We start from the raw sequence: 15,815 nt of genomic DNA, 5'->3' as shown, positions 1-15,815 counted from the left end.
GAGGTCCTGACTCTATCTTACAACTATTGACACATAGCACTCTTATATTAAGCTATCTCTGCTCCCTCTGTGAATTTGTGATTTTTCATTTCCAACATTTATTAGGAGGAACCAAAGTTCATCAAGTTCTTTGGAAATCGAATTAAAATGATTCTTTTATCCTTTGGTCTCTGTGCCAAAGTAGAATTCTTCACTATCACTGTTATCATCAACATCTCCCTGATCACCGAGGCCTTTCCATTCTATAGTTATTACCATCGATATTGATTAATTTCATATGTAGCCAAAATGGCGTCAGATTAAATATTTTTGACTATTTCCAAGTCAGGAATCCTAGAATTCCAAGGACACAAAGGGACATCTGGGGGTCATATAACCCAATCCTCTGCTTTTCCAAAGAGGATCAAATCATATGGAAGAAATTTATTTTCAAGCAACAGATTCTCTGCGATAAGATGGCCACAGAAAGGATAATGGATATCAACAGGGCATTAAAATGAAACGCCTCCTCTTTTTTCACAGGATCTCTAGGTACTAGGAAGGGACCTTCAGTGCTAGGGGAAGACCATCATAGGCCATTTTGTGAATCCAGTGATAATCCTCCTACTGAAGAGAGATGTGCAGTGAACCTGATTATTTCTCAAAGACCTGTCATTTTCCCAAGAGCTGGTATTTTCAGCCTCTTGAAGAACACCAACCACTGTTATCACAGCTCTAACTTGAGCAATCAATCAGGGGTTTGAAACATTAAACTCGAATACATAATTTCACCCCGAACCAAAGCCGCTTGGGTCAGCCCTTCTCCAACAAGAGGGTCACTGCCTGCTCTTCTTAACACTGATAATTCTGTCTCCACACTCCCTCCATCCTCCTTTCCAGCCAGAGGAAATGAGGTGCCAGGCCATGGGTTTACGGGATCCCTGAGAAGAATACCCAGCAGCCTTGAAAAAGAGGCAAATAGTCTACTCAGGAGAACTCCCAAGAGCAAGAAGTGATTCCCTCTTGTTACTTTGCTATGCAAGCTGCAATTTCCAGGGCAGGAATATCACACATGGAAAATGTGGTCTGGGACGTACCTCGGACACTATCAGATGTCCTAAAAGATACAACTTCTGCTTTAGAAGCCCAACAAACCTGTTTACATTTAAATTCATTAGCTAATGTTCTTATGGCTAATCACATAACCCTTATTTCTTCTTAGCTAGCCAAGGGGAAATTTATGTTATAGCAAACACTTTTACTTTTTTTTTTTTTTTGTACCTAAATAGAAGCCTATAATTAGTCTAGAAAAGAAAGCACCATTTGGATTTCAAGAAGAGACCATTTGGAATTTGGGACATGTTTTCATGGCCTGGATTTGATCATCTAGGTCCCTGTCTTCAGGGTCTATTACAAGAACTAAAACCCATTTTTGTGTCTGTTTCTGGTAATTGCCTGTGTTGCAGTTGGCTGATGCATCCTGTCCAGAGTTATAAATGCCACTGAGCAGCCGTTGTCTTGTCAGATGTGAAGTTACTTGTCCTGCAACAAAAGGAACAGCAGCTGCAAACCCTATTCCCACTAAGGACTGGTTCCTGGAGTCTCTTCAAGCTCCTAATCAGCAAAAGCTCAGCCATGACAATCCGAATATCCTAGATGAATGTCCTGCAGCCCAACTCTATACCTGTCCTCGGCCAAAGGGGGTAACTGAGGAAGGAAAGCAGCCCCGACATCCAGGAACTCCCCTGGTTGTCAGTGGGGCAGTGGTGTTGTGAAGGGCTTCCTGTCCTTTAGAGCTCAGCTTTGGTGTGCCCCTTTTGACCACAGACAATCTCAAAGAACACAAACCCCAGGCAAGGCCACCCAGAAAAGACACAAGCAAGATCATTCTGTAAGCATGTCAGAAGACAGACAAAAACATACACATTGTCTCTACCACAAAATGGTTCAACTCCACCTCATCCTGGATCATACAAGCTTGATTTGTCTTTACCAATCCCAGCCTCAACCTCACTGCATCCTTATGGCTTTCTAGGTAGAAGAATTACCCCACTTTCTGACTGCATCCAAAGTAGAGCAAATCACATTTCCCTGTATAATCTGCAAATCACCACCAAGAAGCCCAAATTCCACACGCCCCTTCTAACACCCTCTTACTGAGGTCCTCTATCACCTCCCACTGTGTACATTCTCTCTTATGCAACAACTCCACCCCTCGAACTGTGTTCAGTTGCAGGTGTGTTCCTGGTGGCCTTTGGCTAAAGGGCATTGACATCAGCTTGTATTGTTTCATATCTCGGTAAGCATCATCCTCATCTCATCCATTCCCCTAAATGGATAGGGACCATGAAGTCATACTTGCCATCTTCCTCTCAACCCCATACTGCATCAACCACAGATCCTAATAACTTTACCTCATAATAGCTCTCATAACCCTTTCCTTCTCTCTATCTTCAAAGCAAACTCTGTCATCCAAGTCCCGGTCATCTCTTACCTTGCCTACTGCAACAGTCTCTAGTCTTCCTGCTGCTTCCATGATTCTCTCCAAACCGTATCTCATACTGCAGCCAGAGTAATCCTTTTTAATTGGAAACCTTACAGAGCCATCCTCATGTTGAAAGCACTGTAATGGTTCCTAAAGCCTCAGCTACTTAAAATGGCCAAGAGGGCCATAAGAAGTCTGATCAGCTCTTGCCTCTTAAGCCTCATGTCCCGTCATTCCCCACTCTTCTGATCCAGCCACAATGGCTTTCTCTCATTTCTTTGATCACCATGTGCTTCCTGCTACCACAGGGACTTTGCATATGCCTTCTCTCTGAAAGTTCACTCCCTTCCTCCTGCACTGAGTAAACTCTTCTTCTCTTTTCAGATCTCATTTCAACTGTGTCTTGGGCAAGCTTCCTTTGACCACCCTAGGTCAGCTCATCTTTTTTGTATCTCATAGCGCATACATCTCTCTGTGGTAACACTTCTCATAGTTGTAATTTTATTTGTATTGGTGTGATTTGTAGATTAATACCTGTCTGCTCCATAAGACTCCTTATACTTAGTAAGTGCTTAATAAATATTTGTGCAATAGGTGACAACTCTCTGCTCTGCCATTGGGGAGCTGCCTCCTTTTGAACATGTCATTAAACTTTACTATCTTACTCTGGTTGAACTACCATAACCACATTCCACAGACCTAGTGGCTTAAACAACAGATGCTTATTTTCTCACAGTTGTGGAGACTGAGAGGCTAAGATCAAGATGCTGTCAGAGTTGGTTTCTGGTGCGAGCTCTCTTCCTGGCTGGCAGATAGCCACGTTCTTACTGTGTCCCTACATAGGTCTTTTCTCTGTGCACAAGGATAGAGAGAGATAGACAGAGAGAGAGAGAGAGATCTGGCATCTCTTCCTCTTGTTATAAGGACACCAGTCTGCTTGGATTAGAACCCCACCCTTATGACCTTATTTAACCTTAATTACCTCCCTAATGGTATCTCCAAATACAGTCACACTGGGGGTTAGGGCTTCAATATATGCATTTTGGGGGGAACAGCATTCAGTCCATACCTTTAATCCTTAGGTTTCTCTCTCTCTTTTTTTTTTTCCAGTACAGAGATGAATCATTGTCTCTATGAGATGTTATGAATGTAAATGGGGCAGTGTCTGTGAAAGTCCCCTAAGCCATACAAAGTCCTAACCTGTGGAGGGTGGTAGGAGTCTACTTTTTGATCAAGAAAGATTGTGGCTAATGTCCATTCAATGTAGAAAAAGTTTCTGAATAAGAAACCTCATATTGGGGTGGGGATGGGGATTGTTTTTATCTTAACATCAGAAACATAATAGGTAGAATTGTGGTGTTCAATAAAAGGCTGAGCTTCTTGGACATCGTGAGTGCTCACAGCTGAATGGCTTCTGTAGGACACTCAGTGGAGTGGGAAGCTGGACCAGTAGTCTTCCACATTCTCTTCCAACTTCAAGCTTCATTCTTGTCCTGTGCTGTGTGTTGCCTTTGTCTTGTTAGGAACGGGCCCAGAATTAATTTTCTCTGTCCATGCATATTAGAAAAGGGCCACATAGTAAATAAATATTTTCGGGTTGGCAGGCTATGTGGTCTCTTTTGCTATGACCCAACTCTGCATTCGGTTGTAGCAGGAGAGCAGCCTTAGACACTATGTAAATGAATGAGTATGGCTGGGTAAATAAAACTTTATTTATGGATACTGAAATGCAAATTTTATATGATTTTCATGTGTCATAAATATTATTCTTCTTTTGATTTTTTTCCCTCCATCCACTAAAAAATGTAAAAATGATTCTTCTCTGGTGAGCCTACAAACACAGGCAGCAGGCTGCTTTGTCGACCTGTGATCTATATCATTAAGTCAGAATCTGAAATGCCATGAACTTCCTGGCTATCCTTAGACCACCAAGGCACACTGATGTTCAGGCCTGGTTGGAAAAATCTACTCTTCTCTAATTTGACTCCCTGGCTAGACAGAACATTTACTTTATTGTTTCCATAAGTTTAATTTTACTGCTGGCTGTGAAAAAATTACTTACCCATTTGCCAGGTTATAACAGCTGATGCTAAGTCTCTTAAGCCAAACCTGGCCTTTTCCACAGTCCCTCTGCTTCTGGCCAGCCTTAATCCGGCCATCTTCTCCAAGCCCCTTAGCTGCTGCCAGTGCCAAGCCCCCAACCTCTAAACCAGCCTCTTCCAATAAGTATTTCCAATCTCTAGATTTTAAAAATACCCTGATGCCATATTTAGATTCAATTGCAAAGCATAGACATGCACAGAGAAGAAGAGAAAGGGAAAGAGTGACTGATGTTTCACCAGCACCTCTTAGGCTACTTGGCAAGAATGCTCCCTCTGATTTAAGAACTGTGGGTAAATGGCACCATCACATTTTCCCAAATATCCTGAAAGTAGAATGCACATAGGCTTCTTCAAATGTCCAACCGGGCATAATTCTTCCATGAATTCAGTGTGTAAAATGGCAGAGCAGAGGTATGGAAAGGGATTGAAGTTTGGAGACAAGGCAGGTTATGGAAAACCTGTGAAGGATGAGCAGTCCCCACCAAGGAGAAAATGGGAAAAAACATTCTAGGCAGAGCAGACAGGACAAACCCCTTACTCTACCAGAGGTGCTTTTCTCCAGCCCAGGCCCAATCATGTCTTCACTTCACCTGCAACCGCTTGCCTCTGTCAGCTACTCCCCTTCTTTCACGGTCCTTTCCTAGCTAGGCTGGCATACGATGAACTTGAGTCTGTAACTAGAGGAAGACAGGTGTTATAGCAGGGGGGAAGGACTTGAAGGCCAAGCATTATCAACTTTTGGTCATAGACAGGTTTCTGAGCTGAGAAGCAGGTTGATGTAAGCAGTGTTGCAGAAGGATCGGAAGCATGGCCATTGTAGAAGGGCCCTGGGATGTAACGTGAATTGGAGGGAAGTGGCTGGATTTGGGATGTCACCAGGAGACTTTGTTGGGGATGGGTTTTCTGCCTTCCACAGCACAGCACAGGTCACACACGGAGTGATCGATGGGCCCAGAGATGGGCAAGAAATGCATCTGCATACTCCACGCCAGCTCCAGTAGTGACAGAGAACAAGGCAGAGCCTTGGAGGGAAAATTTAACTTGCAGCTCACTCAGCCCTCCTGGGAAGAACCTGGAATTGTTTAGCAATCAGGGAAATTTGGCCAACATGGCAGATGGGCAGGAGCAACACTTGTGCTTGGCCCGTGGTTGAAAATGAGGTAGGCTGCCATCATGCTGAGCAGGGATGGGAAAGCAGGGATGCAATGAAAGCTGCCAAGGTGCATGTCAAGCAGGACTAACAGAGTTCCAGAAGCCGGAGCCAGGAGGAAGTGATAAGTAGATACAAGGTTCCCTGCGGAACCCTGGCAGGTAGAAGAGTGTTATCAGGAAATAGCCTCTTCTCACCAAAGAGGGAAATTGGTTGCTTGCCAGGCCCAGACACTTCAAAAGCTCCTTCCCTTGCAGGTAGATTCAAAATTGAGATGTCAAGTGATGGCAACTGTGTCACATTGTGTAACAACACTGTTGAACAGATAAACAAATTGTGGAAGCAGTGGGGGCAGCAGACCTGGCTCAAGCCCAGCTCATCCCCCCACAATTGCCCTGATCTGGGGGCAGACCACAGAACTTGCCAGACCTGTTTCCTAGTGCATAAAAGAGGGAGGAGGTGTGCCTAACTAAATCATCTCCAACATTTCTTTCATATCTCAGTTCCAAACATTATGGTTGCTTGTGTGTGTGTTAAAGAAATTATCAAATTTAAAATGATGGGAAAATCCAAATCACTGTTAGTAGGGGAAAAAAAAAATGAGCACAACTCATTTGGAAAGCAATTTGGCAATCTACGTCAAGAGTCTTGAAAATGTTCAAAACTATTTTAAGAAGTGTTCTGAAATTCAGAAAGAAAATAAAAGTTCACTGTATTATTATTTTTAATAGTGAAAAGTTATCCAGGATTGGGGGGAGTGTTTAATTGATAGTCTATACAATAGGTCTGTTTTAGTCATTAAAAAATGAATATTGAGCACATAAAATAACAATTTTAAGTCATTTAAATAGTAAACAGGGAAATTATTGAACTAAGTAGGGAAATGTTTTTATTAGAATATTAAGTTTAAAACAACCAGAATCCCAAGTTATGTAAAGACTAGAATCTCAATTATGTAAAAAGGCATAAACATATTGGAAGAAAATACTCATTTTAAATGTTCTAGGATTATTGATTTCATTTCTTTCCTCTTTGTTCTCTTCTAATATTCTCTAATAAGCTTGCATTACTTTCATTATAATAAAGACAAATAACTCAGGTTTATGATTATTAGTTGGTAGTATATATTAAGCTGTCAGAAAAAAATGGAAATAATCACAATTATAGAACTTCAGTTGTTATACAATAGGAGATGATGTACTGTGGAGATCAGCAGTAGATGTGTTAGTGTGAGGGTCCCTGACCTCGCAGTCAAAGCTCGAAATCAAACTGTTGTTCTTATATTTTGTGGCCGTGGGGCCTGTAAGCGCATTCCGTCTCTGAATCTCAGGAGTATTATCTGTAAAATAGAAATTTGACAAATATTCATTGAATTCCTACCGTGGCCAGGTACTTGTGAAATGCAGTCATGATACAGAATTAAAGAAAATGTGATTCGTGCTAATGAAAGATGCATAAATTAATGGGCATCTTCATTGAGTCTTTCAGCTCGAGCAAAAGGGGGAGTTAGTCAAATTAAGGACATTATAGAGAGAAGGAACAGCAAACCCACATTCAGGGACTGACTAAAGTGTGTCATGAAGGGAAGTGACCCGGCAGCACCCTGTCATGGAAGACCGGTCTCAGCATCATAGGTTTGTGTTCAAATCCCCACTTTGTCTCTTACTGGCTGTGTGGCCTTGAGCACGTTGCTCAGTCTTTCTGCGCTTCATTTTTCTTTACTTTAAGATGGAGATGATATTGAATACGTTTCATGAGTCCTCTGATATTCAGAGATAACTTTTGTCTTTTTTAATATTTATTTATGTATTTTTAATTTAAATTTTAGGTAGTTAACATACAGTGAAGTATTGGTTTCAGGAGTAGAATTCAGTGGTTCATCACTTAAATACAACACCCAGTGCTCATCCCAACAAGTGCCCTCCTTAGTACTCCTCACTCATCTAGCCCTTCCCCCCCCCACCCCCGCCTCCCTCCATCAAGCCTCAGTTTGTTCTCTATCTTTAAGAGCCTCTTATGGTTCGTTTCCCTCAGAGACAACTTTAATACAGTAGGTGACAAAGCCGTGATCCATCTCTTCAAAAAGTATAAATTGAACGCCCAGTATGTACCACACATGGAGACATACTTGCTCTTCTACCTGGGCTAAATGATATTATTATTGCTGTTATTCATATTAATAATGTAATTATCAGAAAGCAGTTCTCAACACGTTCTGTGTGCCATGTAGTCCTATCAGTTTTCATTACTGCAGTGATTTTTCAGCCCATGGGCACATCAGATCATAGTATCAGACATTATGATATAGTTGAGGGAAGACGTCCCTCTCGGACACCTGGTCATGCCTCTTCCTCCTTGCCACCCCCTTGGGACACTCCCAAACCCCCATTAGCCAGGAGCTGTCACCCAGCCCAGAATGGGAGAGATGGAGGAGGGAAGAAAGCCAAACACAGACGCCTTCCAGAGGATTCCTTAGAGACAGGGGGAGTAATTATGGCAAAGGTTTCAGCAGCCACAGGGGGAAGGGGGAGGAGAAGGGCGGTGGAAGGGAGAGCCTGGTTAATTACGGAACAGATGCCCAGCAGCTCCTTGGGGTGAATGCATTAGGACAGGAACTGTCATCTCAGTCACCCCCTGGCATTCATTCACAGACTCTTGGGCTCCCAGCTGGGGTTGGTTTCATGTGGGTTTTGCCTCACTTGGAGAAATCTACAAGTTCAAAGCCTTCTCCTTATTTCCAAATGGGATCTCCCCCCCCGCCTTCTCCCCCTCCCTTCCCCAGGCTGCCTCCCCATCTTAACTCTCCCTGCACCCCACGGTGCTGGCTCTGCTTGCAGACAACTTTAATTGCTTTGCATGAACCAGTGCAGGAAAGCTAGCTGCAGACCTTTGGGCAAATGGGAGGAGGGGGCTTCCTACTCTGGCTCCCTGGCCACTTCCCCTCCTCTCTGACCTGCCCAGGGCCAGGGCCAAGTGCACCCAGCTGATCCACTGCAAACTGTGCCTCTGAGGGAAGTCTTCAGAACTCTGCTCTAGAACCACACCGTTCCTGCCTGAAACCCAGAGAAACTAACGCAGGCTGTACTGACAGAGAGAACAGAGGCCCCGGTGCCGGGCGCCCAGCACTGCCCTTTGCTACCCCAATACCGTGCGGTCTGCACCCTGGGCACAGTGGTGCCGGGGCCCGCGTGGGGAGAGCAAACAGGGACTCGGGCTGTCCTGGGTTCTCCCTCATGTCTTGCATGGCCATTCACCACACACTCTCCCAGGCTGCCAAATGGAGATAAAACCTGGAAATCAAAAGAGGGGAATGACTTGCATTTCACCCTGTCCCCTCCTCCCAGAAGTTTCAAATATGATTCACCCCACGCCCCCCAAGGCGCTGACTCCATCAACCTCTGTTATGACAAATATTCTAACTCCCTTGGCACCTCTCCTCCCTCTTCCTCCTGAGTTTGTCCCTAAGTTAACACTTGTTTTTCTGCTAATACCGGAAGATCCTTTTTCTCCCTGGACAGATTGTCAGTTTCTGGAGAAACGATGCCCACTTCAAAGCCGTTGTGATTTAATCTGGGGAAACACATAGTGGAAATGGTCATCCTTCCACACAGCCTGTCCTGATGGGCACATGCTCACCCTCTGTGTAAACTTTTTGATCAGTAAAGTAAAAGGCCGCTCATATTAGGCACGTCTGTACTCTCTAGCATGGCCATCAGAAAATGGACAGAGAGATAAGCAGGTCCTACTTTTATTTTATCCACAGTACCTGATTCAGTGATAATGTTTCCTACATAAATGAGATGATTGAATACTTTGAGTAGTTTAAACCAGATAGCACAAATGAACTCACTGGAAATGAGGTACTTCATGCATCATTGGCTTTATCATTGTTATGCTGTCATTATTCTCATAATTTCAGGATGGGGGTTGTCAATTAGATTCAGGAGTGACCTTTGAGGGCACATAGTCCAATGTCCTACTTGAAAGACAGCCCTCAGCTTACAGAAAGCGGAGGTAAAATGCTAAGTCTGCTAAGGCAGAAACATATAAGGAATGTGAAATTGGTGTGAGGCACTTGCCATGCTGTGGAGAAAGCCCAGGGTCTGAAATAATGGGATCTGTCTGGCCCTGCACTCGGAGATCTCTAACCTTTCATGAGACCATTTGAAGCAGAAGCTGCAAATTGGTTCCTCGAGGGTTGTCTCCCACCTGCCAGGTTTGGCCTGTATGGAATTTATTAATTTTTTATATGAGTGAACATTTAAAAATCAGGAGAGTTTAACTAAAACAAACCAGGTTTTTCTTTTTTTTCTTTTCTTTAAATGTAGAAGCTTTGGAAACAATGGTCTTGCAATTACTTGGCAGCAATTAGCTGGAGGAGTTTTCTTTAGATCTGGGGTGAGCTCTACATTTACCACAGTCCTCACTAGTCCCTCTTACTTCCCTGTCCCTGAGGCTAGGTGCCAGTTGCCACTTATCTTTATGCTTATTTTTAAATCTTTTCTTCTTCCTTCCTTCTTTTTTTCATTTCTTTCCTCTTTCTTATCTTTCTTCCTTTTAGCAAAAATGGGACAACAAAATGTAGATGAACATCATTTACCCTTCAAAATGTTACCATATACATCTTGTGCTTTCCTTCTATAATATTTATATTCCTATTACTTGCTTTCTTCTTGTCTCCCCTCTGGACTATGAAGTCCAAGCAGTTAGGCTTGCTCATGGCTGTGCCTAGCCCTGTGCCTGACAGAGCTCCCATTCAATATATGCTGTTAGGCTGATATCACATTTCTCTTATTCTTCTCTTAATTTCAAGTATAGTAGTAAGATACCTCCTTGGTCAGAATGGACTAAAATCTTGCCACAACAAGAGGAATGGGCCCTAAAAATTCAAAGGTATAAAATGCAGGTCACATCATTGGGAGGGAGTGAAAACAGTATTCTTTTAGTTGGTCTGTGCTGTTACAAGGAGCTAAACACGGAAAACTAAATGGTCAGGCATCCGTCACTTCCTCACTGACTCTCCCCACCAGAAGGTAAGAAGCCAGCTCACCCCTGTCTGAGAATGGGAGCTGGTACAACGTGGGAGCCAACCATCACTGGAGATGTCCAAATACCCATCATTACAGTGATGCTTTCTTGGGACCCGTAATCAAGGGGTTTCAGTGAACACTGAAGTTCTTGCTGGTCGTTGTGCAATAAAAATCTTGGGTCTTGACTGGCTAACCAAGGTGCTCGTAGGAGTAGCCCAGTCCTTGGTGTCATTCTGTTGTTTTCTCCTTCACTGGCTTTTAAGCCTCAAGAGACAGTGGCTTGTCTCCAGCCCAAGCAGAGTGCTGCCCCACAGCAGGAACCCGTGCTTCTTGGTCCACTGTGCCCTCTCCGGAGGTTTTCTGTGCCTCACCGTCATCTCTAGTTCTGAGCCCTGAGGGGTCTGCCTTTCCCCAGGGGCTTCAAGACACCCCAGTAGGAGCTCAAGTAGGGAAGAGAATGATCAGCCTTCTCTCTGTCTGGTATATGTTAGGGGGTCTCACTCTTTCCTTTGGGGCTTGAAGGGAGGAGCATGATTCCTGGCGGGCTGGTCTTAGAATCTACTACCATCTACTATTCCTTGCCTGAAATGGTCATCTGGCCCTTGTACATGCTCACTCTCTGCTCCCTTTGGGCTTCGCCAAACTCTGGGCAGGGAACCTGGCTAGGATGTGTGAGGATCACTCAGTACCCAGCCCCAGGTCCTGGCCCCATCCCAGCACCCAGCTGAGGCTGCTTGCTTACATGTAGATATTTAGTGTCTGCTGGACACCCAGCCCTGTCTCCTTTGTCTGATCACAGTGACTATTCAACGTTGGACCCCCCATTACAGAAAACCAAAGGGAAAATGATTTAATCTGTTTTGGCTCTCTACTTTACCATTCCTTTAAATTATTATTTTTTTTCTTTTGCCTATCCTTTATGCCCTTCTTAAACACAGCATCTGGGTGGCATGTAAGCAAGTCAGTGCTGAGGCCAAAGGTGGCCAGAATCTCCAAGGGCTGGCGGTAGGCTTGCAGGAGGCCGTGGCCATGACTGACAGGGCAGATGTATGCCCTTAAGGAACAGTACACTGCTTTAGTGATTCTGACTCTACATACTTTTCTAGCACCAGAAGCAGTGATTGTGCATCCAGAGAGAGCAAATGGGCCAATTTTGATAATCCAAGCTACCCAGCAGGCTTCACTGGTTTCTATAAGCAGTCAGAAATCCCACCACGCTAGGTTGTTCACAGTTTTATCCTAGGATTCAGAAGTCACTTGGGGGTATCTCTAATCCTTTCCGATACAGCATATGCCTTCCACTCTCCCTCTTGTGCTCCCCCATTTCCCCAGATCCTGCCCTGTCAAGAACCGTTGTTTTTAACTGTGGCTTTATCAAACCTCACAGTGATGCATTTAGTACCTTATTCTTGTCAAAACCTTTCACAAAACCACTGCCTCAGCTACCTTGAGTCTGTTCCCACTGAGCATATCCCTTCGTTAATGCCCCATTTCTCTGATGAGTTCCCCCCTGCCCTCCTTTCTTCATCTGTTTAATTTGCTTGCTGTGCACTTTGAACCCTTCTCTTGGAAGACATGACATAACACCATCTATTTCTATTTAAACCGTTATTCAGGACATGTTTGAAATGTGCATTATTCATGTATTATTCATGGGCATTACTGGAGATCAGTGTGCAAATCAGCTTTATTGGGCACCCCAGAGGCTGTAGCAGAGCCCCGCATACTTATAAATTGCATAGTATCATTTCCTGAAAAGCGAGCCTACTCTGCCTTCCGGGGGAAAATGATAGTTTCATGGAACTGCCGAGAACAATCATGATTTTGAAAGAGATCATATGGTCATTTCATTTGTCTTTGATGCACATACTTCCGCCAGCCGGGAGAACGCCTCAGCCAGGTTCGATTCATGTGGTTTTGAAACCTTATTCAGACCCAGACTTTGGTCAGCACCCCCTGCAAAACTCATGGCAGGGTTGTGGGTAAAATAAAAAAATCCCCAGCCTGTTTTGCTTAGCGGGAGAAGGAAAGGCTATTGTAGAGAACTTGCCCAATCTAAGGATATCCACGAGCAGAAGGCACAGACGTGGTTGTGAAGGTTTGGCAAGTGTAACTTTGGTGCCCTGCTTCCCTTTCCAAGTCTGTCCTCTGTTCAATGTTCCCTTCATGCTCTGAGCACTTCTTGTCTTGGAGGAAGTGATCCATGCACTGGGTTGTAGACATTCACCATACTGCTCCTCTTAGGAATACACGCTGTTAGAAAGATTAATGTGGAACCCCAATTTGGATATTTCTTTGGAAGGAGATGGAGGATTATGGCTCTTGGGTGAGGAGACATTTGGAGGACAAGTTGGCTTTCCTAGAGTCTCCCTAAATCAGATTGCATGTATGATTTAGATCCCTTCTATGCTTTGAGAAGGCAACCCTTTCCCAGCTGATGGGTAAAGCAGGCTCTGTGCCAAAGTCAACTAGATCCTCTGGTTCCATTCTCTTTGCACTGGTAGTATATATGCTCCAATAGTCCCCATGGGTAGATTAGGGTCTTTCGAAAGCACTCACTCTTTGAGGCTTCTGTACAGATATGTATTAAACAAACTTTTTTATTTATGAGCGGGTTGGATTCTAAAGACTACTGAAGTTGATTAGTTCCAAGGGTCCAAAGTGACATAATAAAAGCAGCTGCTTATGCCATTGATGGGTGATGGGCAGAGTTCACACACCTCTGCCACAAGTTCTGGCTTTGTTCCAGCTATAGAAGTTCTGATGTGGAAAGTTTTAAATGAAGGGCTTTTGTAGAGGGAAAAAATGAATGGCTCCCTTGAAGATGCAAAGGGGAGATATATTTCCATGTGTACTGAATTCCTCACACTAACATCTCAAATTGTCAGAGCCCAGTAAACCTAAAACTTTTGGTTCATTAGTTCATTAATTAAATAAAAAATTTGTAAATGTTTATTCCATGCCACACTGGGCTAAGTGCACAGGATAAAACAAATGAAAGGTAGAGTCCCTATTATGTGTATGTGTGTACCCCCCCATGCACATATGTGCACACACATGTTTGCAGGGAATTAGTCCCACAATTAGGATTCAGTGGAATGAGGGTGAAGATGGAAAGAAGGTGGGAGTGTTTGGGGATTTGAGATGGATAAAAGGAGCTAACTCAGTGCTGGACGGGATGGCTGGGGAAATAGGCCAGAGGGATTGATGCTTGAGTTGGGTCAGGAAGGAAGATGAAGATCTTTGTAGGGAGAGAGAAGAAATAGGGTGGTCAATGCAGAAGAAGCATGTGTGGAAAGGCATAAAAACAAGAGGGGTTGAGGCTGCTGAGGGAAACGAAGTAGTTCTGCAGCTGGGAGGTCTGAAGCATGTAGGGATTCTGGCATGAGAAAAGGTTGGAGAAGAAAATTGGATCCCAACGGGAGGTTCCAGGCATGCCTTTTTGAGGAGTTGGGACCTTATCCTTAAAGTGATGGGAATTGGCTGCAGATCTCAAACAAGACTATACACTTTGGTAAGACCACTGTGATGGTAGTGGAGGCTGGATTAGAAGAGAAATGAGAATCAAGGGGCCAATTATGGTTCTGTGACAGCAGTCCAGGTAGGAAAGGCTCAGCAAAGATGGTGGCAGAGGTGGCTAGAAAGGAGAGGGACCTGAGAGTCACTGAGGAGAGTCACTGTGAATGACTGACCTGACGTGGAGACCAGAAGGTTCTCAGGCTTCACTCTGGTGATGGGATGGTGATGGACCATTCCCTGAGATGAGGAAGTTGAGGAGGGTCCTCCTTTTGGAGAAAGGGACTCATATTGGAAGAATATGTATCACCTCAGGGAACTATATTTAAAAAAAACAGAATTAGCTCGTATTAAGAAAAAGAATTTTGGGGGTGCCTGGGTGGCTCAGTCATTAAGCAGCTGCCTTCGGCTCAGGTCATGGTCCCAGGGTCCTGGGATCGAGCCCCGCATCGGGCTCCCTGCTCTGCGGGAAGCCTGCTTCTCCCTCTCCCACTCCCCCTGCTTGTGTTCCCTCTCTCACTGTGTCTCTCTCTGTCAAATAAATAAATAAAATCTTTAAAAAAAAAAGAAAAGAGAATTTTTAAAGATATAAACAAGCAGCTCCCAACGGTGAATGCAAATTCTAGGCTCAGTGGAGTAGCACTCTTCAGGCACCATCTCTCTCCATGGGGGACAGAGACCACTGATATTTAGGATGATGACCTTGAGGCCTTGTGAATCATTATCAAGGCTGAAAGATTCAATTACTTTCATTAAAGCAGAGAACTGAACTCTGGCATTTGAATTTATTCCAACTCTGCATGCTGCCCACTTTGGAAACAATTTAAGATAGTTTACAGATTTGGACTACTCAAGATAAGATGTTTTTGAGGAAAATAGAAGGAGTGGGAGCTTTTCAGACACTGGAGTTGAGCACACACCACCGTTTGATGATAAAATATCGCAAAAATTTTGCATTCTTTCCACTGAGGTAAAAAAAAAAATTGGACTAATTCCTTTTTTGATAATATAAAGCTTGTGCTCTCCTCAGTTGTAAAACATATTTCTGCACTAAAATTTAAACAAGATCCATTAATCATTATTCCCATTAAGGTGACCCCAGTCTTGTCACCATTCCAAGATTTAAATTGGTACCTTTTGTCTTCACCCCCAAGACCAGAGAGACATTCTTTAAACAATCTTTAAGTTTCTTTTCCTTCTCCTTCATCCCCATCCCATGTGCCTGAACAATTGCCATCTTCCTGGACCTTCTCTCCTTCATGCCCTGTCCTCTCTGACATCTCCTTTGTGTACCCCTGTTCTCTCATCTATACACAGATGACACCCTCATTTATATTTCCAGCCCCTGGATTTCCTCCCTGATTCATACACCCACCACTCTATTCAACATCGCCGTAAGGGCTGCCTATGACATATCTTCACCCTAAAGCAGCCAAACCTAAACTGCCTACTTCACAGTCCAAACTTGCTCTTCCTGCAATCTTCCCACCTCAGGTAACAGCACTTCTATCTTCCTGGGTGATATTTCAGCAACTTCTGTTGGCTTTACCTTC

Source organism: Eumetopias jubatus, unplaced genomic scaffold (assembly GCF_037043125.1).
Source record: "Eumetopias jubatus isolate StellerSeaLion01/CBP00866 unplaced genomic scaffold, mEumJub1_p1.0 scaffold_16, whole genome shotgun sequence".
Lineage (NCBI taxonomy): Eukaryota > Metazoa > Chordata > Mammalia > Carnivora > Otariidae > Eumetopias > Eumetopias jubatus.
This window is presented reverse-complemented; position numbering follows the sequence as displayed.